This window comes from Ochotona princeps, chromosome 14, assembly GCF_030435755.1.
Source record: "Ochotona princeps isolate mOchPri1 chromosome 14, mOchPri1.hap1, whole genome shotgun sequence".
NCBI classification, from domain to species: Eukaryota; Metazoa; Chordata; class Mammalia; order Lagomorpha; family Ochotonidae; genus Ochotona; species Ochotona princeps.
In genome coordinates, this window is record NC_080845.1 from 64,568,073 (window position 1) to 64,593,991 (window position 25,919).

General features: G+C 47.1%; 1 long non-coding RNA gene across 1 annotated transcript in view; it reads left to right on the forward strand.

Annotated features, from left to right (window-relative positions):
- The window catches only part of LOC131481923 (uncharacterized), a 30,610-nt gene extending 12,523 nt beyond the window's left edge, over positions 1-18,087 (forward strand). The window contains exon 3 of the long non-coding RNA XR_009246654.1: positions 17,944-18,087. This is a non-coding gene — a long non-coding RNA (uncharacterized LOC131481923). The remainder of the gene's footprint in view (positions 1-17,943) is intronic.
- The last annotated feature ends 7,832 nt before the right edge of the window (positions 18,088-25,919 follow it).

The following is a 25,919-nucleotide window of genomic DNA, read 5'->3' on the forward strand; positions in this document are numbered from 1 at the left end:
ACTGCTTTCCCAGTTCAGAAGCAGGGAGCTGGATGGGAAGCAGGGCTGCTGAATTAGAACCAGCGCCTGTATGGCATCCCAACGTGTACAAGAAGAGGATTTTAGCCTCTAGGCTATGGTGCCAGCCCATCATGAGGTTGTTAATGGCATGGCAATGGTTACAATTAGATAGAAAGATCATTTTATTAATTTAGATGTAATCCTGCAAGCTGGATTTGCAAACTTTGAAAAATGTTGTATATCATTTTGTTAAAAGATTATCTTGGGCCCAGCATGGTAGCCTAGTGACTAAAATCCTCACCTTGCACACACCAGCATCCCTTATGGGCACCAGTTCTGATCCAGGCAGCCCTGTTTCCCATCCAGCTCCCTGTTTATGATCTGAGCAAGCAGTTGAGGGCAGTCCAAAGCTTTGGGACCCTGCACCCGTGTGGGAGACTCAGAAGAAGCTCCTGGCTCCTGGTTTCGAATTGGCGCAGCTTTGGCCATTGTGGCCACTTGGGAATAGGTTTTTTAATGCAGTGGTATCATTCACAGGTCAGTGTCATTCTCTTTGGGATTTTGTGAGGGCATTTTTGTTCAGAGATTGAAAAGTGTTGCCATTCATTGCGTGATGCCTGCATGCTAGATGGTTAGTCCTCAGGGCAGTCCCAACAGTGAGGAATTGTGTTCATCCTAAGAGCATTCAGGTTGGTCAAGGAGATTCCTATTTTAATTTAAATTCAAATTCAGTTTTATGCATATTTACATATAAACATAAAATAATTTTGCAGTGTTTTTTTTAAAGATTTATTGATTTTTATTACAGCCAGATATACATAGAGGAGGAGAGATAGAGAGGAAGATCTTCCATCCGATGATTCACTCCCCAAGTGAGCCGCAATGGGCCGCTGTGCGCCAATCTGAAGCTGGGAACCTGGAACCTCTTCCGGGTCTCCCACGCGGGTGCAGTGTCCCAATGCATTGGGCCGTCCTCAACTGCTTTCCCAGGCCACAAGCAGGGAGCTGGATGGGAAGTGGAGCTGCTGGGATTAGAACCGGCACCCATATGGGATCTCGGGGCTTTCAAGGCGAGGACTTTAGCCACTAGGCCATGCCGCTGGGCCCAAATTTTGCAGTGTTTTAACAAAGTGTAATTTTTAGACATTCGGCTGTCAGTTTAACCTAGGAAGTACACATTTAATATTGATAAAATTGTTTGGCATAGTAAGAAATGAACTTTTTTTTTTTAGTTTTGAGTTTCACGGTGCAATTCCACAGGGTCTGGAATTTCCCTTCCCCCTGCTCAAATTCCTACCCACTGATTGATTTTCCCCATATTATTACAATAGGATAGCCCATCATTAGCAGCCATAAGCCCATCAGTCTGTTAGTTAGTTAAGTGCGTCCCAACATTGCCGGTACAGACAATGTCAGACAGTTCAGCATCCCATTGTCTACATATGTTCAATAGTTTGATTGGGAGTCCATCTTTGATTTGGACATAGAGATGCATACTCATTATATCTTCACATCTGAATATGATAGGCTCTGTTCTCTCTGTCACTATACATTCCCTTGAATGAGAAGACATGGAACAAAGTCAACAAGGAATATGAAGTTAAAACAAAAAAATGTACAGCACCATGGAGTCAAAAAATGTGCCACTGAATAACCAGCACATGGGTGAAGAAATGAGAAAAGAAAACACAAAAGCCTCTTGGGTAAAATGATGCCAGTATGTGATCCATGAGCCAGCCATGAATTTGACAAGAGAAAAAGACTGGGAGAGATGAAAATAATTAAAAAAAAAAAAAAACGTCAAAAGAGAGAGGATACAGAATAGCCTTGGGCTCCTGCACCCGTGTGGGAGATCTGGAGGGGGCTCCAGGTTCCTGGCTTCGGATCCGTGCAGCACCGGCCTTTGAGCTCACTTGGGGAGTGAATCATCGGATGGAAGATCTTCCTCTCTGTCTCTCCTCCTTTCCAATAAAAATAAGTAAAATCTTAAAAAAAAGATGTACATTATCTCCAAGGAGATCCGGGTGCCATCTGCAGCCAGTGGATAGCTCTTAAGGAACTTTTGAGAAGTTCACAAGTGATGCTGAAATGAATATATGAGTGTGAAAGGCCTAGGATACTGAAAATAAGTTGGAAAACAAGAAAGCATTTGAGAAGTTTTGAAACTAATTTCTTGGATTCATATAAAAGCACCAGTGATCAAAGCATGATGATATTGGTTTTAGTACAAACAGGACTATGACACGCAAAAGACATGTTCACTGTTAGTTGGCTTTTTGAATCAGGTACCAAAGTTATACTGTGCTAATGGATAACCTTTTTTTCTTTCAAATTTAGTAATTTTTGTTGGGAAGTCAGATTTACAGAGAGAAGGAGACAGAGAGAAATATGTTTCACTGCTGGTTCACTCCCCAAATGGCTGCAACAGCTGGAGCTGAGCTGATCTGAAACCAGGAGCCAAAGCCTCTTCCAGGTCTCCCAAATGGGTGTAGTGTCCCAAGGATTTAGGCCATCCTCCACTGCTTTTCCAGGGTCCAAACATGGAGCTGTATAGGAAATAGGGCAGCCAGAACTTGAACTGGCACCCATAACATCCTGATGCTTGGTGGTGAAGGATCAGCCAACTGAGCCACACACTGGGCCTGGGCACTTTTTTGTAGATAAACCTCCAACATGGCTGTTACAGAAAACAAAGGAACCTTTATCAGTATCTCCCAACAATTACATGTTTTTTGAATCATGGATGCAAAATGTAAGTTAACGTGATTAAATTTATAAAGAAAACAGATGAAATTTTGGAAAACCTGGAATAATCACAGTTTATAGAGAGGGCACATTAACCATTAAAAAACAATAAATGACAGACACTACATAATTGTACCATTAAGTTAAAAAAATTTAAAAAAAAGAGAGAGGGGAAGATTTTCCATATTCTGGTTCACGCTCTGGGTGACTGCAGTGGTCAGAGCTGGGTTGATCTAAAGCGGGGAGCCAGGACCTTCCTCTGGGACTCCCCTGGGGCTGCAGAGCCCAATGGCTCAAGCCATCCTCCACTGCCTTCCCACACCATAACCAGGGAACTGGATCAGAAGCGGTACAGCTGGGACATGAACCAACACCTATATGGGATGCTGACACTTACAGGTGAAGGATTAACCTGTTATGCCACCATGCCAGTCCCTCAAGCCTGCATTTAGACAATCAGTTAAGAGTCGTTGGATCCAGTGCAGTAGCCTTGCGTGGGTTGGGATCCCATAAGGGCGCCAGTTCTAATCCTAACCATCCCGTTTCCCATCCAAGTCCCTGCTTGTGGCCTGGGAAAGCAGTTGAGGACGGCCCAAAGCCTTGGGACCCTGCATCAATGTTGGGGACCAGGAAGAGCTCCTGGCTCCTGGCTTCAGATTAGCTTAGTTCCAGCCATTGCGATCACTTAGGGAGTGAATCATCGGACGGAAGACTTTCCTCTCTGTCTTTCCTCCTTCTCCCTGTATATCTGCTTTTCCAGTAAAAATAAATAAATCTTTTTTTTTTTTTTTTTTTTTTTTTTTTTTTTGTAAAAAGGCATTAAATAAGGTCCTCAGTGCATCTCTCCCCTCGGCCTGCAGGGCCCAGTCAGCGAGGGGCCCCAGGCTCTGTCCAGCCTCACAGAGCCTCCCCAGGCCAGGAGAGGAAGCACAGCCTGGCGAACTGGGGGTCAGGGAGGAGGAAGAAAAGGGTCCACTATGGCGGAGGAATCCTGCGTGGTGCTCCAGCGGAGGGATTGGCCGCAGGGTCACTTCCTGCGAGGTGCTGCGGCCCCGCACCGTCAGTCATCGAAGAAGAAGCAGAGGGAGAGGACGCGTCGCTGGACTCACCGTGGAGAGCAGTTGTCCTGGCTGAAGATGTGCTGCGGGGCCCAGAGAGGACGTGAAGAGCTCGTGGACTCCAGCTAGCCCTCGTCCCACCTGCTGTCGACCTGCACCGCACCAGGGGAGGGCCTTGTGGTGGCCGCCATGGTGGACTTGGGGCCGGCTGTGTGCGAGGTGGGGTTGGTGCCGCCCCCAGAGTGCTTATCTTTGAGTCTCACTGGAGGAGTTCAGAGACCCACTGAGTTTCATCAGCACCATTCGACCTGTGGCCGAGAACACGGACATCTACAAGGTAAGACCGCCCAAGGTACTGGGGTCCCAGAAGGGCAGGCGGCTTGGCACTAGCACGTGACCAGGAGTGCAGGTGGCAGCTTTTCCTTGGATGAGATTTCCTGCTGGGGAGGCAGCGACTTTTCCTTAGGTGCAGGTTACAGCTCAGGAGGCAGTGGCTGGTCTTTGGGTGGGTGGGTGGGGGGTCCAGCGAGGGAGGCAGCGGCTTGTCCTTGGGTGCGGTGTCCAGCTGGGGAGGCGACAGCTTGTGTTTCCATGAGGGTTCCAGCTGGGGAGGAGGCGACTTGTGTTTGGGTGTAGGGTCCAGCTGTGAAGGCGGCAGCTTGTTCTTGGATGCGGGGTCCAGCTGGGGAGGTTGCAGCTTTTCCTTGGAATTGGGGTGCATTTGGGGTGGTGGCAGCTTGTCCTTGGGTCTGGGTCCAGCTGGGGAGGTTGCAGCTTGTCGTTGGGTTCGAGTTCCAGCTGGTGAGGAGGTGGCTTGTGCTTGGGTTTCGGGTGCAGCTGGGGAGGTAGTGGCTTGTGTATGGGTGCAGGTTCCAGCTAGGCAGGCGGCAGTTTGTCCTTGGGTGCAGGGTCCAGCTGGTGAGGTGGCGGCTTGTCTTTGGGTGCGGGGTCCAGCTGGGGAGAGGGCAGCTTGTCCTTGGATGCAGGTCCAGCTGCGGAGTGGCAGCTTGTTCTTTTTTACGGGGTCCAGCTTGGGTGGAGGCGGCAGTTTCCTTGCGTGCGTGTCCAGCTGGGTAGGCGGCAGCTTGTCCTTGGGTGCGGGTCCAGCTGTGTAGGCGGTGGATTGTCCTTAGGTGCGTGGTCCAGCTTGGGAGGCAGCAGCTTGTCCTTGGGTATGGGTCCAGCTGGATAGGTGGCAAGTTGTCCTTGGGTCTGGGTCCAGCTGGGGAGACTGTTGCTTGTCCAGGTGTGCGGGGTAAAGCTGGGGCAGCGGCAGCTTGTGTTTGGGTACAGGGTCCAGCTGTGAAGGTGGCGGCTTGGACTTCAGCACAGGGTTCAGCTGGGTAGGCGGCAGCTTGTCCTTGGGTGCATGGTCCAGCTTGGGAGGTGGAAGCTTGTCCTTGATGCACGTGCAGGTGGGGAGGCGGCGGCTTGTCCTTTTCCTGTGGTATTGGTCCAGCTGGGGAGGTGGCAGCTGTCCTTGGGTGTGGAGACCAGTGGAGCAGGCCGCAGCTTGTCCTTGGGTGAAGGATCCAGCCTGAGAGGCGCTAGCTTGTGCTTTTGTGCAGTTCCAGTGTGGAGGCCGTGGCTTGTCCTTAGGTGCGTGGTCCAGCTGGGGAGACAGTGGCTTGTCCTTGGGTGCGGGGTTCATCTGGGGAGGCGGCAGCTTGTTCTTTGGTGAGGGTCCAGCTGGGGTGGTGTCAGCAGCTTGTCCTTCTGTTGAGGTCCAGCTGGGAAGGTGGCAGGTTGTCTTTGGCTACAGGTCCAGCTGGGGGTGTGGCAGCTTGTCCTTTTGTGCAGGTCCAGTTGGGAAGGCGGAAACGTTTCCTTGGGTGTGGCTCTAGCTGTGGAGGTGGCAGATTGTTCTTGAGTGCGTGTCCAGTTGGGGAGGCTGCAGCTTGTCTTTGGGTGCAGGGTCCAGCTGGGGAGGTGGCAGCTTGTCCTTGGGTGCGGGATCCAGCTGGGAATTCAGTGGCTTGTTCTTGGGAGCTAGTCCAGCTGGGGAGGCGGCTGTGGCTTGTGTTTGGGTGCGGGGTCCAGCTGGGGAGGTGGCAGCTGTTCCTTAGGTGAGAGTCCAGGCAGCTTTTCTTTGTGGATAGGGTCCAACTGGTGAGGAGGCAGCTTTTCCTTGGGTTCGAGTCCAGCTGTGGAAGTGGTAGCTTGTCCTTGGTTGCGGGGTCCAGCAGGGGAGGCAGTGGCTTGTGTTTGGGTGCGGGGTCCAGCTGTGGAGGTGGCAGCTTGTTCTTGGTTGCAGAATGGAGCTGGGGAATCAGTGGCTTTTCCTTGGATGTGGGGTCCAGCTGGGAGGTGGCCTCTTGTGATTGGGTATGGGGTCCAGCTGGGGAGGAGGGAGCTTGTCCTTGGGTGCAGATCCATTGGGTAGGCGGCGGCTTGTCTTTGAGGGGTCCAGTTGGGGAGAAAGTGGCTTGTTCTTGGGTGCAGCGTACAGCTGGGGAGGCGGCAGCTTGTCCTTGGGTGAGCAGTGCTACTGGGGAGGCGGCAGCTTGTCCTTGAATGCGGTTTACAGCAGGGGAGGAGGCGGCTTGTGTTTGGGTGCAGGGTCCAGCTTGGGAGGCGGCAGCTTGGCCATCAGCACAGGGTGCACCTGGTGAGGAGGCAACTTGTCCTTGCATGCGGGTCCAGCTGTGTATGCGGCGCCTGTCCTTGGGTGTGGGATCCAGCTGGGGAGTCGGCAGCCTGTCCTTGTGTGTGGGTCCAGTAGGAAGGTGGAAGCCTGTCCTTTGGTACGGGTCCAGCTGGGCAGGCGGCAGCTTTTTCTTGGGTGCGGGGTCCAGCTGGGCAGGCGGCAGTTTGTTCATTGGTGCGGGGTCCAGCTGGGGAGGTGGCGGCTTGTCTTTGATTGTGTGGCCCAGTTGGGGAGAGGTCAGCTTGTCCTTGGGTGCTGGCTCCAGCTTGGGAGGCAGCAGCTTGGCCATCAGCACAGAGTCCAGCTGGGGAGTTAGCAAGTTGTCCTTGGGTGCGGGTCCAGCTGGGGAGCCGGCAGCTTGTCCAGCTTTGGTGGAGGCGGCAGCTTCCTTTGGTGCGACTCTAGCTGGGGAGGTGGCAGCTCTTTCTTGGGTGCGGATCCAGCTGGCGAGGCAGTGGCTTGTCCTTGGGTGGGGGACCAACTGGAGAGCTTGTGGCTTGTCATTGGGTGCGGGCCAGCTGGGGAGGTGGTGGCTTGTCCTTGGCTGCAGCGTCCTGCTGGGGAGGAGGCAGCTTGTCCCTGGGTGCAGGGTTTATCTGGGGAGGTGGCAGCTTGTTCTTGGGTGCGGGATCCAGATGGGGAGGTGGCAGCTTTTCCTTGGGTTCGAGTCCAGCTGGGGAGGCGACAGTTTGTCCTTGGTGCAGGTATAGCTTGGGAGGTGGCAGCTTGTGCTTGGGTGCGGGTCCAGCTGTGGAGGTAGGAGCTTGTCCTTAGATGCAGGGTCTAACTGGGAGGCTGCAGCTTGTTCCTGGATTCGAGGTTCAGCTGGGCAGGTGGTGGCTTGTCCTTGGCTGTTGGTTCCAGATGGGGAGACAGTGGCTTGTCTTTGTTTGCGGTGTCCAGCTGGGGAGGCGGCCGCTTGTCCTTGGGTGTGGTTCCATCTGGGGAGACCATGGCTTGTCCATAGGTGCGGGTTCCAGCTGGGAAGGAGGTGGCTTGTCCTTGGGTGCAGTTCCAGCTCGGAGGTAGAGCTTGTCCTTGGGTGCCGGGTCTAAATGGGAGGTGGCAGCTTGTCCTTGGGTTCGGAGTCCAGCTGGAGAGACAGTGACTTGTCCTTGGGTGCGGGTCCAGCTGGGGGAGCGTCAGCTTGTTTTTGGGTTCGGGTCCAGCTGGGGAGGCTGCGGCTTGTTTTAATGTGCGGGCTCCACCTGGGGTGGCAGCAGCTTGTCCTTGGATGCGTGGTCCTGCTTGGTAAGTGGCAGCTTTTCTTTAGGTGAGGGTCCAGCAGTGGTGGTGGCCGCTTGTCCTTGCGTACAGGGTCCAGCTGTGGAGGAGGCGGCTTGTCTTTGTTTGTGGGGTCCAGCTAGGAGACGACGGCTTGTCTTTGGGTGCGGGGTCCAGCTTGGAGGCAGCGGCATGTCTTCAGGTGCGGGGTCCAGCTGGGAAGGCAGCAGCTTGGCCATCATTACACGGTCCAGCTGCGGAGGTGGCAGATTGTCCTTGGGTGTGGCTCCAGCTGGGGAGGCGGCAGATTGTCCTTGGATGCGGGTCCAGCTTGGCTGGAGGCGGCAGCTTGTCCTTGGGTGTGGGTCTAGCTGGGGAGGCGGCAGCTTGTTCTTGGGTGTGGGTACATCTGGGAAGGTGGAGGCTTGTCCCTGAGTGTGGGGACAGCTTGGGTGGAAGCAGCAGTTTCCTTGGGTGCGGGTCTAGCTGGGGAGTTGGCAGCTTGTCCTTGGGAGCGGGTTTAGCTCGGGAGGCTGCAACTTGTCCTTGGCTGCTGATTCCAGCTCGGCAGGAGGCAGCCTGTCCTTGGGTGCGGGTCCAGCTGGGGAAACAGCTGCCTGTCCTTGGTTGTGGTCCAGCTGGGGATGTGGCGGCTTTTCCTTGTGTGCTGGTCCATATGGGGAGGCGGCCACTTTTCCTTAGGTGCGGAGACTAGCTGGGGAGGCGGTCTCTCATCCTTGGGTGCAGGTTCCAGCTGAGGAGGCGGCGGCTTGTCTTTATGTGTGGGGTCCAGCTGTGGAGGTAGTACCTTTCATTGGGTGAGGGTCCAGCTGGAGTGGTGGCAACTTGTCCTTGGGTGCAGGTTTAGGTGGGGAGATGGCAGCTTGTCCTTGGGTGTGAAGTCCAGCTGGGGAGACAGTGACTTGTTGTTGGGTGCGGAGTCTAGCTGGGGAAGCAGCGCCTTGTCCTTGGGTGCGGGGTCCAACTGGGTAGGTGGCTGCATTTCCTTGGGAGCAGGGTCCAGCTGGGGAGGTAACAGCTTTTCCTTTGATGCGGGGTCCAGCTGGGGAGTTGGCGGCTTGTCCTTGGCTGTGGGGTTCATCTGGGGAGGCGGTTTGTCTTTAGTGCGGATCCAGCTAGGGAGGCCCTGGCTTGGCCATCAGCACAGGGTCCAGCTGGGAAGGTGGTGGCTTGTCCTTTGATGTGTGTTCCAGTAGGGCCGGCCTCGTCTGGGCCTTCAGTGCAGCGTCCAGAAAAGCCTGCTGTGGCTTGATTATCTGTGCGGCTTCCAGCTTTAGGGCAGGTGATATCTTGGTCATTGGCGGTGTCTGTGAGCGCAAGCCTCGCCTTCGGCCTGCATTGGGATTTTTAAAGGCAGGTGGCGACTTGGTCGTCTTCTTGAAGTTCCCATAGGCTAAGGTAGCTTGGCTATTAACTCAGGTGCAGGAGGGGAGGTGGTCGCTTGCCTTCATGCAAAATTAATGAGGTTGGGCCATGATTGAGCACTCAGTGCTGGTTCCTGGAGGTGAAGTTGCAGCTTGGCCATCTGCCTTCCCAGGGTGTTGCCTGAGTGGTTTGGGCAGTTCTGGCACTTTGTTAGCTTTATTGCATCAGGGATGGAAAGATCTTTTCCAGATCCGGTGGCTGACCAAGTCCACCTTAGTGCATCCCCAGACTGAGGCACTTGCTGCAAAACTTGACCAGGAGAATGTTCTATTCTGTTCTGCTTTCCATTTCCTGATGTGGCACTTGATGTCACCAGCTGGCCCAGATGAACTGGCTGCCATGTCCCCCATGTGCATTGGGGTACACTGTCCAAACACTGCATAGGCCTCAGCACCTGAGGAGGCCCTGTCCCCATTCTTGGGCTTTCATGAGTTTGTTTCTCTGCTTTGGAGTACGCTAATGCTTGTCATTTTGGATTCCTTTTAGGACAACTTACCAGTCTCTTGTAACACGAGAGGAAGGGAGTGAAAGAGAGAAGCAGGGAATTGGATACCAAGTGTAGCAGCCTGAGCCTGAAACCGTCAGCCCTATGAGGTCCTGGTGATTGCAAGGTGAGGATTTAGCCATTGAGCCATTGTACCAGGCCATGGATCTCTCTCTCTCTTTCTTTTTAAGATTCACTTATTTTTTCTTTTCGAGTAACACAGAGAGAAGGAGAGACAGAGATCCTCTATCAGTCATCAGATTTGCCAAATGACCATAATAGCTGAGGCTGAGCCAGTCCTTCTGGGTCTCCAGTGTGAACTCAGGGGACCAAGGACTTGATCCTTCCTTTATTGCCTTCACAGCCACCAGCTGGGAGCTGGATGGGCAGTGGAGCAGCCAAGACACCACCTGGCACCTGTATGGGATGCCAGCACCACAGGTGGAAGCTTAGCCTACTGTGCCATAATGCTGGCCCCCGTTTTATCACATTTTAGTTGAGTTTTTGATTAAGTCAATTATTCCAGTGATTTGTTTTCACTGAAAATTTCATGCTGTCTTTCGTTCTCCGGATGAGTGGTTTTCTAGATATAAGTAGTAAAAAGTCAGAATTTCTGCTACTATTCTGGTTAAAGTGTATGCGAGGGCTAGTGTTGTGGTGCAGTGCACTAATCTAACATTTGTAATGCCGACATCCCACATGGCCATGTTGCTGTTTGCTGGAGTTATCTTTACTGCTCACTCCAGACTAGCTGTTTTGAAGGTTAGCTATGAGGCTAGAACCTCTGTGCTTTCCTTTTGCTTCCTCTTTTGTTGCAGGTCTTTGTTTTCCTTGGTTTATTATGTTTGTGATGGATGGTTTCTTCTAGTCTAATGAGAAAGAAGATCAATGGGAAGTGAATTAGAAACTTGCTTCTTGAGGCCTGTGTGGTGTTTTGGATGAAACTGCTGCCTGTGTTGCCAGTGTGAGTCCTGACTGCTCTGCCTTCATCCAGCTCCCTGATAATGACCTGAGGGGAAAAGTTGAAGATGGCCCAGTTCCTTAGATCCCTGCCCCCATGTGGAGACCCAGACAGAGTTCCAGCTTCTGGCTTTAGCCTGGCCATTGTGGCCATGTGGGGCGTGGACGAGTGGATGGAAGACATGTGTCTGTCTCTTCCCTGTGTGTTGCTTTTAGTTTTAAAATATACGCATACATGCATATTTTTAGTAAAAAGAATCTTGCTTTTGTGGAGAGCTCTTGCCTTTAGTTTGGTGATGTTTAGAAATTGAAATGATGTGAGACTGAGTTGGTTTCGTGATGAGTTGAGCTGCTGCCTGCACAGCCAGCAGCCCGTTGCTCAGGTCCTGGCTGTGCTACTCCATCCAAGCCCTGCTGGTGGCCTGGGAAAATCAGTGGGAGATGGTCCAGGTTGTTGAGCCCTTGTCGCCTATACGGGAGACCTGGATGAAGCTCCTGTGGATGGAAGAGCTCTTCTCAGTTCACTTTCTAATAAGAGTGTAAATTTTAAAATTCAATTATGGACCATTTTAGTTCAGTGAAATGATGTGAACGCTTATTTGTTTCTTTGTTTCTATTATTGCTGCTGCAAGCGTATGCTAATTCTTATTGCATTGTGATTTATTTGAGCCGCAGAGAATCAGAAACAGAGAGACCTCCCTTCCACTGATAGCTGTGCACACGTCTGCAATTGCAGGTGCAGGGCCCAGCTATCTGTGTCTCCCGTCCCGCGGAAGAAATCACCCGATACTGGAGAGCGTTTCAGAGGCACTTTTATTCCAACCTTCAGTTCCTTCTTTGGGGCAGAAGCCTCTGGCTTATATATCCCTCCTGTCCGTTAGATCCGTTACCCAGAAGCCTTCAGTTAAGTCAGTTAAGTCCGTTATTTCCGTTACACAGAGAACCTCCTCACCCCTCCCCCAAGGCCCCTGGCTATCTCTCAATCCTCCAATCAGCTTACACGCCTGAGGCAAGCAGTAAAGGGCCAATCACAGGGCACTTCCTGAAACCTGTCTCCAAGAGGACGTAGGGTCCAGGCATCATCTTAGGGCAGGGCACAGGTGCAGTGCTCCCAACAACTCCCCCTTTTTGTTTTATTAAGCAAGGGACCGTGCCTGTCTTAGGTGTTCCGAGTTCAGGCTCCCCTTACCCGTCATGGGCTAACCACGTGGCTAGGAACGTGGCGCCTGTCTTAGGTTGCTAAAGCCGTATCGGATACTTACCCGTCTCTGGCTACCAGTCCAACATGCCTAGCCAGACTTCTGGGGATTCTCTGTTGTGAAGGGCAAGCACAGCTTGCACTAGCAGCCGCTGTATGAAGCGTCCGCTGACCCCAAAGAAAGAATTAATAAGATAAGGCCCAGGCCTACTATACCGGCCCATTGGCGTGCAAAAGAAAGACCCTGTAGTATCCAATTTGTCCATTGCTCTACCGTGGCAATCTCTACTTTGGTGCTATTTATAGCGAATAACTCTCTGGGCAAATTCAATGCTCGGGACCCATTGGTGACAATAGAAGGAGTAACACACAATCCAGGTAAATGGAGCTTGTACACATACATAAATAGCATTATAGATAACATCACAACTGCAATTAACTTTAACATCTTCCCATATTCTAGAACTATTACTACTATAATTACAATTTTTTATCACTACCTTATCAATAAATGCAAAAGCTGATATATCTGAACATCTATCCCTACTGGTGCACAATACCCAAGCATTCCAGGGCAGGGCAGATACAGATTGAACAGGATTACCATATGTATAATTATATCAAACTGAACATCCCGAGTCCCATACAAATAAACCGTGTAAATTATCAAACTAAACATCTCAAGTCCCATTCAAATAAACTGAAAGGCTTCTAAATAGATTAGCTGCAAGTTGGAAACTGAGAGGACCTCAGATAACATGTCCACCTGTTCTTAAGTCAAGTCCACTCAGCAGTTTATGATTAGCAAGCCAGTCCAAACATGTTGATTAAACTGCTCCTGTGTCTGAAGAACCACAGAGATCTGCCACGCCAGGGCGTACACAGTCATAACCGCTGGTAGCTATTGCTGTTACAGTGGCAGCAGTAACCCTGAAGTCATACTCTGGCCGCAGGTGGACTGACAGGTCGTTTTCTTTAACTGTCATCAGTCTGGGAAAATAGGTGGGCACGCACATCACCACAGCCAGTGGGTACTCGGTTGTATTCCAACATTCTGAAAGAAAGCAATCTATTCCACAAGTTAAGTTAATCCCTACCTGACTAGCATTGCTAACAAGAAACACAAACGTACCTCAGGCACACAGGAGTGGGCCTAAAAGAAAAGCAATGCAATTAACCACTGCTACCGAGCTGTCAAAAGTATCATTACCTGAATAAAAGTAAAAGCAATTCTGCAACTGGCCTCCAAAAATCATGGACATTGCTGCTTCCACAGCAGAAACAGAGGCTTCACCTCAAAAGAATTCATGGTTATACTCCGCATAGGATTTTAGTAGGAATACTTATGTCCTCTAAATGTACTGTTTTTATCTGTGAGAAAATTTTTGGAAAAGGTAAAAGAATGGCCACCATTCCTAAGGTTTAATTAGTCAATACAATGCAGGGTGACGGTACAGTAGAATAACTAATATTAACACTCACCTGAAAAAATAATAACTAGCTTGTCCTTTGGGGATCTATATTGATCCCTATTCCCCCTTTCTGTTTATATAGCATAATTTTAATCTTTTTTCTTTTACGCTTCCACAGCTTTATTGCTTCTCAGCACCATTTTTTAGCCTGTTCATACACTAACTGCTTTACCAAAGGCATTGCTGACTCCACCTCCCCAAAAATTCTAGAGGCAGTTTGAATAAGTCTAGCTACAAAATCAACATAAGGCTCATTGGCTCCTTGAATAACTTTGGAGAGACATCCCTGTAGATCCCCACTGCCTGTTCTAAATTCCACTGGGGGTTTCCTGCAGCAGCATTACACTGCGCAGTGTCTGAACAAAACTCTTGGTATGCCACCTTCCAAGAAAAAGCATGGGCAGAAATTGAGCTAGTTATAAAAAGAGCTCCAGACCCCCAACAGCTGGGGTCACACACCAGACAATCTGATAGTCTGGTTTAAGGAGAAACTGGCAAGAAATATCAGGACCTAAGTGCTTAACAGATACTAATATATAATATATAAAAGCCTAATATACTTGCTTGTCCCGTCGCTCTTCCGATTCAAATGCCATCATCTTGGCCAGTACCCGAGCTTTCACAAGACTCAGCAGCAGGAGCTTGCCGGACAAGCCTCTCAGGAATCCACCTCGAACCATTTTCGTTTTTTGTGAAAATATAGACTGATCCTCACCCCCAAATGAGGACGGGATCTGGGCCTTGGGTCTGAGGTACCAGGTTGCTTACTCTTATAGGGTTAGTATAAAGTGAAAACTGTCAAATAATAGCTTTACTAAACATTTATCCCAAAGGCCTACTTCCTGTTATAAATGAGGCAGGAATACAGGTTAATAATAAATGTATCAATGATATAATATACTTTAAAAATAATTATTAGTAATTTAAGTTACATAAATTTAAGAAATCCATGTTAACTAGTAATCTTATTCAAAGTAAATGAATTTGTAGCAAAGGTTTAAAATCACTTAGATATTTTTACAATCCTATCAGAAAGCTCTGGGAGTGTCTGCAGAATTCAGAGCTCAAGGCAACCTGCTTTTGCTGTTGATATGCAAATTATATGTATGCATTAATTTACCTGCTTTTTAAAATGTTTCCTACAGGAAGTTTAAACTTAATTCACAAAAGCTAGAATATTTTCTGACCAACAAACAGACAGTAACACATTATAACAATTTTAAACAATTTATACAGATGACAAACATTAAGACACACATGTGCGCGCACACACACACACAGACACATGCTTTTGGAGACTTAAAAAAATTATTCTCAATTAATCTTAGTAATAGTAGTGTTCTCCAGAAACCAGTAGCTGTAAAATCATCAAGTAAATAGTCTTGAACAAAGACCTTGAGAAAGAAAAGTCACCATTACGAGATCTTTTCATCATTGCAAACTAAAATTTAAACTTTCACAACTCCATGGATGTATACAACAGTTTGACACGACAAAATTTTACTACATTTGGCAATAATCTTAATCCAATCAACCTGATTAACTGTCTCCACAAAACGGGAGATAAATCCATTGGCATTCTTGAGGCCTCATAAGAATACCAAGGAAAACCCTAGAATTGGAAACTTTTGAATTCTTGGATGCCCCTTTAAGGATGGCTAAAAATATCTGGAAGAAGGTTTTTTTTGTTGTTGTTAGTATAACACATTATAGGTTAGATTTCGTTATTGACATGAAATCATCATTCAAATACCTTTAAAACAAATACAAAATCTTTACCAATTTAAAGCAGTGAGAAGTTTGATAACCAGCCGAAAACACAAGAATTATTTTAAACTATAAAAATGCTTTATATAAAATAAATGCCACATTAATTTAACTTATACCTTGAAATAATTTAATAGTGAATTACAGTTAACTTCTATAACAAATTATTTGCGATAAAATTTTACATTTTTGAAAACATCACAAATGAAACCTTAAGAATTACAAGAGATAAAGTCTTTTTTTTTTTTCTTTTTCTTGACCTTTTATTTCTGATCATACTAAAAAGATACTTAAAAGGTAGAAAACAAGGCAACAGAAAACTTAGGGTCAGGTAATGGAGGTCTGAATGAATCAAAAAGCGGCCACCTGTAGCAATATAAGGCCTGACTAACAAAATCAGCATCCCAAGAACTACTATCAGAGCAAAGCATTTAGCCAAGCTTTTAATGGGTGGAGTTCCTCAGAAGACTCACTTCCAGAGACCTCTTCCTTATCCTCCGAGTCTGACTCTTCTGAATCAATTAACAATCTCTGCAGCAGGTGCTGCATGCGCACCGTGGAGGACAAATTCTCCATTGCTCTAACTTTACTCTAGTCACTCAACCGTGAACCTTATTGTCGCCAACCGCGAACCTTTTTATTTTTGTTTTTGTTTTTCTTGTCGCTGACCTGCGAACCTGACGTGCACGTCCCCGCCTAGTGCGGCTTCCTGAGCAAAAGGCTCAGTTCTAAACTAATTCCCGCTGTAAGCGGCTCCCTGAGCGATCTGCTCAGCTACTTACCTTCCTGGTATTCCAGCTAACTTCTGTCCGAGTCACGGTACCAGATATCTGTGTCTCCCGTCCCGCGGAAGAAATCACCCGATACTGGAGAGCGTTTCAGAGGCACTTTTATTCCAACCTTCAGTTCCTTCTTTGGGGCAGAAGCCTCTGGCTTATATATCCCTCCTGTCCGTTAGATCCGTTACCCAGAAGCCTTCAGTTAAGTCAGTTAAGTCCGTTATTTCCGTTACACAGAGAACCTCCTCACCCCTCCCCCAAGGCCCCTGGCTATCTCTCAATCCTCCAATCAGCTTACACGCCTGAGGCAAGCAGTAAAGGGCCAATCACAGGGCACTTCCTGAAACCTGTCTCCAAGAGGAAGTAGGGTCCAGGCATCATCTTAGGGCAGGGCACAGGTGCAGTGCTCCCAACAACACCCAGCCACATCGAGGAGTCAGGAACTCAGTCTGGGTTTCCATGTGAGTGGAACCCGGCAGCTGAGCCTCATCTGCTGCCTTTTATGTTATATATTATGAAGATTTTAGTTAGATACAGAAATTAGTCTGGTCTTCAAACCAGGCAAGGGGTACAAATTGAGTAAATCTGTTTAATGTCTAGTTTCAGTGTAGGCACTATAATATGAATTAAAATTTAGAGTTTAAAACTTTTGAGAGGGGGTCCAGCATGGACCTAGCGGCTAAAGTCTTTGCCTTGAATGTGCCATGATCCCATATGGGTGCCGGTTCTAATCCTGTTAGCTCTGTCTTCCATTCCCCTGCTTGTGGCCTGGGAAAGCAGTCAAGGACGGCCCAAAGTTTTGGGACTTTGCACCCCATGGGAGACTGGGAGGAGTCTTCTGGCTCCTAGCTTTGGAAATATTGGCTCAGTTCCAGCCGTGGAAGCCTCTTGGGAAGTGAATCAGTGAATGGAAGATCTTCTCTGTCTCTTCTCCTCTCTGTAAATCTGACTTTGCAATAAAAATAAATAAACCTTAACAAACAAGCAACAACAACAAAAAAAACCCTTGAGAGGGACTAGCGTGATGGCTCAGTGACTAAATGCTCACCTGGAAGTGCCAGGATCCCTTGTGGTTGTGTCATGGTGGCTCTGCTTCCCATACAGCTCCCACTTGTGGTCTATGAGGAAGAGGGTGGTTCAAAACTTTGGGACCTTATGCCCCTGTGGTAGACTCAGAAGAAACTTCTGGCTTGCCTCAGCTGTGGCCATTATGGTCACTTGGGTAATGAAGCAGTGGATGAAGATCTTTTTTGCCTCTCTTTCTCTGTAAATCTGGTCTGCCTTTCCAAAAATTAAAGTTTTTAATTAATTATTCTTTAGGAAAGTCAGATATACAGAGGGAAGGAGAAACAGAGGGAAAGACCTTCTGTCTGCTGGTTCATTCCGCAAGTAGCTAACACTGCCAGAGCTGAGCCAATCTGAAGCCAGGAGCTTCTTACAGGTCTCCCACACGGGTGCAGGATCCCAAGGCTTTGGACCATCTTTGACTGCTTTCCCAGGCTACAAGTGGGGAGCTGGATGGGATGTGGAACAGCCAGGACATGAACCAGTGCTCATATAGAATCCTGGCATATGCAATTCAAGCACTTAGCCACTAGGTAATTGCTCTGAGCCCCAAATGTAAATAAATTTTTTTTGAAGATTATTTATTTTTTTATTACAAAGTCAGATATGCACAGAGAAGGAGAGACAGATAGAGGTAGATCTTCTTTCTGGTGATTCACTCCCCAAGTGACCGCAAAGCCTGGTGCTACATGATCCGAAGTCCAGAGCTTCGAGCCTCTTCCAGGTCTCCCACATGGATGCAAGATCCCAAGGCTTTGGGCCATCCTCAGCTGCTTTCCTAGGCCACAATCAGTTTAGGATGGGAAACGGGGCTGTCAGGATATGAACATGCACCCATACGGAATCCCGGCTTGTTCAAGCCGATGATTTTAGCCACTAGGCCACTGTGCTGGGTCCAATAAATAGATATTAACAAGAAAAACAACAAAGAAACTTCAGTAATCATTACCTGATTTTATGTTTGCCTGTAGATATTACAGATGTCACTGTTGTCATTTATTTATGGAACGCTAAAATCCCAGCCCAGAGTAATTTATGTACTTATCAGATAATGCTTGCCTCTACTTAAATAATAATTTATACTTTTTTAAAATTTAGATTGTTGCCAGCAAAGGAGGTTTTGAAATGGCCACCAAAGAAAAGAAGTGGTCTAAAGTCGATAGCTGCTTGGGATATCTACCAGGAAAAGAAACTTGGTCTCTCTTCAAAGTCTCACTGTGAAAGAATTCTCTACCCATATGAGCTGTTCCAGTCTGGCGTCAGTCTTATGGTGAGTTGCTGCATTGTTCTTAGAATTGGATAAATTGGTCCTGGCATGGTAGCCTAGTGGCCAAAAGCCCCACCGTGCATGTTCCAGGATCCCATATGGGCACCGGTTTGTATCCTGGATGCTTTACTTCCCATCCAGCTCCCTGTTTGTGGCCTGGGAACGCTGTTGAGAAGAGCCAAAAACCTTGAGATCCTGCACCCACATGGGAGACCAGGAAGGAACTCCTGCTTTCTGGCAGCTCAGCTGCGGCTGTTGTGGCCATTGAGGAGTGAACCTGCGGATGAAAGATCTTTCTGTGAATCTGCTTTTCCAATAAAAGTAAAGCTTATTGGGAGATAATGTATTAAAATTAATTTTTGCTGGAAAGGCAAGTTTAGAGAGAAAGAGAAAGCTCTTACATCTGCTGGTTCACTCCCCAAGTGGCCGCAGTGTCCAGAGACAAGGCAGTCCAAAGCCAGAAGCCAGGAGCTTCTTCTGGGACTCCCGCATGAGTGTAGGGTCCCAAGGCTTTGGGCCATCCTTGACTGTTTTCCCGGGCTACAAGCAGGGAGCTGGATGGGATGCTGGAGCAGCTAGGGCCTGACTGGTGCACATATGGGATTCTGGAGCATGCCAGTTGAGGATTTAAGCACTAGACTGCTGTGCTGGGCCCCACTTCATTTGTTTTTATTGGTGAATAATATCCCTTGTATGTATGTTCCTTGTTACTTGTTTACTAGTTGATGAACAGTGGATTGTTCCAGTTTTTGGCTGTTAGGAATAATAATATGCCTGTTTAGGTATAACGCTTCGTGTGGACGTATGTGTTCACTTCTCTTAATAGAGTGGAATTGCTAGATGTAGTGTTACATTTATATTTATTTTTTAAAAACTGTCAGAATGTTTTTCAAAGTGGCTGAACCGTTTTACATTCCCCCTGTTAACGTAGAGGCTTCCAGTTTTTCCATGTCCTGGCAAACACGTGTTGTCTCTTGTTTTGGTTATGGCCATTTTATTAGGTATGTACTCGCATTTCCTTGTAGTTTTCATTTGCATTTGGCCAAAGGCTATGGAGGATGATTTGCATTGTTTTATGTTCATTTTAGCCGTGTTTGTGTCTTCCTCAGTGAAGTGTTTGTTGGGTAGGCTTTGTATACTTGTAAGAGTTTGTTATACTAAGTGCAAGTCCTTAATTAGATATTGATTTGCAAAAACTTTATGCTTGTCTATAATTTATGTTTTCATTTTCTGATATTATCTGCTTGAAGAATGCTTTGCAGATTCCTGTTTTCCTTTGATGGATTTTAGTTTTCGAATCATTTAGGAAGTATTTTCCTTATTGGTGACTATAGTCATTTATTTTTCTCTGTGTAGAAGTTCTGTGGTTTTAACTTTAGTTCCAAAGCATTTCCTTTTGAGTTCACTTATTCCCTTATTTTCATTTTATTTGGAAGAGAGGAGAGAAAGCTTCCATGTGGTGGTTCACTCCCAGCCTGGGTAAAGCCAGGAACTCAATCCAGATTTCCTTTGTGGGTGACAGGGATTCGAGTACTTACATAGTCATCTGTTGTCTGCCAGGCAAGAAGTTGAGTTAGGAATGGCACTAGGACAATAACTCATGCACTGCTGTGTGGGGTGTGGGTCTCAAGTGGTGTTGTAACTATTGGCTTTTACATTGAGGTTCATGGTGCTGTTTGAACCATTTATTTTTGTGTTTGTATAACAGAAGAGATAAATACGCAGGTTAGTTTTTTGGGATGGAGGCCATATGAATACTCAGTTGTGATGAGCACTGTTTAAAACAGTATTGTTTTTTCTGTTGATTTAACTAGGCTACGTGTATTGAGAATTAGTTGACCATAAATGTACAGTATTATTTCTTTTTTTTAAAGATTTATTTATTTTATTACAGCCAGATACACAGAGAGGAGGAGAGACAGAGAGGAAGATCTTCCATCCGATGATTCACTCCCCAAGTGAGCCGTAGTGGGCCAGTGTGCGCCGATCTGAAGCCAGGAACCAGGAACCTCCTCCAGGTCTCTCACATGGGTGCAGGGTCCCAAAGCATTGGGCCATCCTCGACTGCTTTCCCAGGCCACAAGCAGGGAGCTGGATGGGAAGTGGAGCTGCTGGGATTAGAACCGGCGCCCATATGGTATCCCAGGGCATTCAAGGCGAGGACTTTAGCCACTAGTCCACGCCGCCGGTCCCAATGTACAGTGTTATTTCTAAAGTGTTTTGTTGTTTTGGATAGAGATGGTCTCCCCCTACCCTAATCCTGAGTCAGTCTATGGTTTTGTAGATTTTTGTGTGGTTTTGATTACCTTCAGTCAATTGCATTAAAATATTGCATGGAAAATTCCAGTATTAAGTGGTTTGTAAGTTTTTAGTTGGGTGGTGTTCTGATTAGTGTGATGAAATCTTGCTTGTGTGGGTTACTGTGCTGTCTGGAATGGGATTTGTTCCTTGCCCCTGTTCAGTATCCATCTTAATTATCGAACTGGCTCTCATGGCATTCCAATGCTGGTAACCAGGTATGCTTTTCTTCTTCTTCTTTTTTTTTTTGAAGCCTTTTATTTTTTGGGAAAGGTAGAGTAATAGAGACACAGAGAAATATCTTTTGTTCCTGGGTTCACTTCCTAAGTGGCCACAATTGCTGCAGCTTAACTGATCCAAACCCTGGAGTCCAGAGCCTCTTTCAGGTGTCCCACATAAGTGCAGGTCCACAAACACGGCTGCAAACACGGAGTTGGGTGGGAAGTGAAGCAGCTGGGACACAAACCGGTCCCCATATAGGCTCCTGACACAGGCAAAGTGAGGATTTAGCCACTGAGCAATAGCATCAGCACCCCCCCCCCAGATATTCTCTTATTTTACAAAAATGATCCCAAAATACAGTAATGATGTTGGTAATTTGGATGTGATAGAGAGAAGTCAGAATGTGTTTTCTCTCACAGGAACAGTGAAATTATAATAACATTTTTTTTTAGATCAATGACCACATTCACCTAAGTTGTATTATAGTATGTTATTGTGATTATTCTATTTAATAATTTTGAATCTGATAACCATACCTAACGTATAAACCCAACTTTTGTAGAAAAATACTTACCTTTCTTCTATTTCAAACATCCTTTGGTGGTCTTGGAATACCTAGTCTGTGTTGTGGTCCTACTGTAATGTGTCTGTGCAAATCTCAGTAACACACTACTTTGAGTACTATAGCTTTAAAATAACTCTGGTATCTGGTAGTGGGAGTCCTGTGGTTTTTTTTTTTTCAAGTTTCCCAGCCCTTTATGCTTCCATGTGAGTTTTAGAATGATGTTTGAATTTCTACCGAATAAAAAATTCTGAAATTTTGATAAGGATTTCCTTTTGTCTGTGGATGAAATTGTAGTGGAATTGTCATCTGGTTTCATGAAGTTTTAGGAGGTTTATTGGGAATGTGTTGTTCTCCACTGTGAAACCTGATTTTTCTCAGGAAACTCTTTCTTTGCTGTGTTCTTTTAGGGTGTACAGATACCTAATTTGGATCTTAAGAAAAAAGTGGAACCTGACGTTCTTCTGACTGATACCCAGAGTTCCCCAGATGCTGGCCTCAGGATGAATCATTGGCCAAAGGGGAGAAGACTCCTAAAATCTCAGGTATCAATGCCCATAAGCCATTTTTCCCAAGAGCTTTGGTTTCCTTGACTCTTGAGAAACAGCTGACTGGTTATGGGAGACCATTCGTGTAGTGTTTAAAACTTTAAGAGATACTGTCTTTTCTTTGAGATGAGTTCTAGAAGAAAGTGTGAAAAATCCTTTTCATCTGATTTAGAAGGCTCTATGAATTCTGAAGTGGGTTGAGTGGGAGAACCTAGGAAACCCTCCTAGTGGGTCATAACTCTCACCGCTGATCACATGGTCCAGGCCTGGGGTCAGGCAAGCTGGGCTAAGTAGCTCCCACTGTGGCTAATGTGTGGATTGGTTATGGAAATGGTGGACTGGGCAGGGCTGAGCAAGCCTTGGCTCACCAGCAAGAACAGAAATCAGGCTGGAGCACAGGCCATGCCAAGCTGCCAAGCTAGACTCTTACATCGACTGGTTTGCATGATCCAGGGATGCCAAGCTACAGAATCTAAGGCAAAGGCAAAGACAGGTGAAGGGCTATGCCAAGCTGGATTAGAGCAACCACAGGCATGTTTAGGGAGCTAAGAGGACACCCAGGCTGTATTGGGGTTCCCATTGATATGTGCTGGGGCCGGAGTTGGGGCTGTGTTCTGGTTTGAATATGGCTGCAGTGTCCCTTGGCACAAGTGTGGATTGGGGCTGGCTGCACTGAGCCAGGCTAGACTCTAGTACCAGCTGGTACTCTGCAGGACAAGGTAGAAGCAGGACGAGCTATGTTAGGTCTCTGCCACTCCTGGGCCACGTGTGAGCTATGTCTGAGTGAGGATGAGCCTTGACTGGGCTAAAATAGTAGACAGGAAGAACCAGAACACTTTGAAGAACAATTAAGAAAGGCCACTGTTCCTGCTAGGACAGGAGGTGGACTAAGTAGGGCTGGCCCATGGACCCACCGGTGTGTGCGAGATCTGGCACTGGGAGAGGTTCTGATGGAGGAGACTAGAAAACTCCCTTGTGAGAACAGAGTTCGTGCAGCTGAGGACAAGAACCATGATAGGGAGCAGCCCAGACGAGGCAGTGAAAGGTACCCACTGGCATACATTAGGCATAGGTTGGGGACAGACAAGGCAGAACCAGTTTACATCACCCACCTGTGAATCAGAGCACTGGAATAGAGTGTGGTTGGGACTGGGTTCATTGCAACACATATCAGTATGTGGGCTGGACTAGGCTGCAAACCGCACCAACAGGAGTTGGAATTGGGGGTGGGCCAGGCTGGGCCAGGCTACAGCACTCACTGGCAAATGCTGACGTGAGACAGGCCATGCCAGACTGAGCCATAGCATTCAACAAGGACACATGAGAAACAGGGGCATACAAAGCTGTTAGGGGGAATGTGGAGTGCTCCTCTGCTGGACCACCACTCGACTGGAGAGCATGAGTTGGGATGGGGGCAGACCAGACTGGGCAGGGTTGCAAGATGTATGGGCCTCATGTGAGCTAGATCAGGGAAAAGTCAGGCTTTGAGAAAATTTGCACTCCAAATATCCTTTTTTATTGTGAGTGTTTTATTTTATGAAACTACAATTCGGAGGAAGGGCCTGGCATTGTGACCTAGCAGGTGCAGAAGTGGCTGTGATGCTGTCAATCCACATGGGTGCCCATTCAACTCCCATAAACTGCTTCTGATCCAGCTTCTTGCTACTGGCTGAGATAGCCTAAGGACTTGGGCCCTTTCTACCCTATGCGAAACCTAGATGAAGTAATGGGGAGTGAACCAACTCTGCTTCTCCCACTGTTTAACTTTTGAAATAAGCACATCTTCTGTTAATGTCTACAGTGACAGAAACAATTAAACCTGTCAGAGGGGTTGGATTCTGAGAAGCTCTCTGGGTTCAGTAGAGCTAAAAGCACTGGGTGCCAACTGACAGGTGGGTAGACTTGGGAAGGGGAGTTGTTGCTAAGGGGGTTTATCAGGAGGAGCTAGGAGCTTGAGTGGCAACTTGCCAGAGATAAGAGGGAATGTCAGATTGTGCTGGAGTTTACTTGGAAGATGGATGGAAGAAGATGGATAAAGACATTAGGCTCTTTTTACTTAAGATTTATTTTATTTTTATTGTAAAGTCAGATATACAGAGAGGAGGAGAGTCGGGAAGCTCTTCCATCCATTGATTCCCTCCCCAAGCAGCCGCAACAGCTGGAGCTGCACTGATCCAAAGCCAGCAGACATGAGTTTCTTGTGGGTTTCTCATGTGGTTACAGAATCCCAAGGCTTTAGGCCATCCTCGACTGCTTTCCCAGTTCAGAAGCAGGGAGCTGGATGGGAAGCAGGGCTGCTGAATTAGAACCGGCGCCTGTATGGGATCCCAATGTGTACAAGAAGAGGATTTTAGCTGTAGGCTATGGTGCCAGCCCATCATTAGGTTGTTAATGGCATGGTCATGGTTACAATTAGATAGAAAGATCATTTTATTAATTTAGATGTAATCCTGCAAGCTGGATTTGCAAACTTTGAAAAATGTTGTATATCATTTTGTTAAAAGATTATCTTGGGCCCGGCATGGTAGCCTAGTGACTAAAATCCTCACCTTGCACACACCAGAATCCCTTATGGGCACCAGTTCTGATCCAGGCAGCCCTGTTTCCCATCCAGCTCACTGTTTATGATCTGACAAAGCCGTCGAGGGCAGCCCAAAGCTTTGGGACCCTGCACCCGTGTGGGAGACTCAGAAGAAGCTCCTGGCTCCTGGTTTTGAATTGGCGCAGCTTTGGCTATTGCGGCCACTTGGGGAGTTAATTAACAGAAAAAAGATCTTCCTCTTTGTCTGCCCTCCTCTCTGTATATCTGATTTTCTAATGAAAATGAATAAACTTGTAAAAGCAAGAATATGTTGTGCAGAATCTCAGTATATAAAATGGAAAATGAAGCACTGAAAATTGCTGTGGGCGATTAAATTGTTCGTGCTTAAGTGAGGGGGAAGGCTGTGATCTAGTTTTAGAGCAGGCCTGGTATACTATCTGTTTGCTATAAGTATTGATTGAATGGAAAAATAATCTCTGCAGAATAGAAAATATATGTTGCTTTTGGTATAGAATGTGCAAATGGGAATCACAAAGACAGAAATGTAAGGCCGGGTAAGAGATAACAAGACATAAAGAACATTGGTCTGGCCATGGTAGCCTAGTGGCTGAAGTCCTTGCTTTGCACGTATTAGGATCCCATATGGAAACTGGTGTGCATCCTGGCTGCTCCACCTCCCTTCCAGGTCCCTGCTTGTGGCCTGGGAAAGCAGATCAGGATGGGCCAAGGTCTTGGGACCCTGCACATGAACGGGAGACCCAGAAGAGGCTCCTGGCTGCTGGGTTCAGATCGACTCAGCTCCTGCCGTTGAGGTCATTTGGGGAGTGAACCAATGGATGGAACATTTTCTCTCTGTCTCTCCTTCTTTCTGTAAATCTGACTTTGAAGTAAAAATAAATCTTAAAAAAAAAAAAAGATTTGAAGTACAGAAACTGTATAAGATCAAATGAGAGCCTGGCTATGGATCTAGGGGACAGTTTGCTGGAAATACGTGACAGTGGCTTGTGAGAGTAGGTGGTTTAATGCAGTGGTATCATTCACAGGTCAGTGTCATTCTCTTTGGGATTTTGTGAGGGCATTTTTGTTCAGAGATTGAAAGGTGTTGCCATTCATTGCGTGATGGCCCGCATGCTAGATGGTTAGTCCTCAGGACAGTCCCAACAGTGAAGAATTGTGTTCATCCTAAGAACTTTCAGGTTGGTCAAGGAGATTCCTATTTTAATTTAAATTCAAATTCAGTTTTATGCATATTTACATATAAACATAAAATAATTTTTGCAGTGTTTAACAAAGTAAAATTTTTAGAAATAGGCTGTCAGTTTAACCTAGGAAGTACACATTTAATATTGATAAAATTGTTTGGCATAGTAAGAAATGAACCTTTTTTTTTTAAATTTTGAGTTTCACAGTGCAATTCCACAGGGTCTGGGATTTCCCTTCCCCCTCCTCAAATTCCTACCCACTGATTGATTTTTCCCATATTATTACAATAGGATAGCCCATCATTAGCAGTCATAAGTCCATCAGTCTGTTAGTTAAGTGCATCCCAACATTGCCGGTACAGACAATGTCAGACAGTTCATCATCCCATTGTCTACATATGTTCAATAGTTTGATTGGGAGTCCATCTTTGAT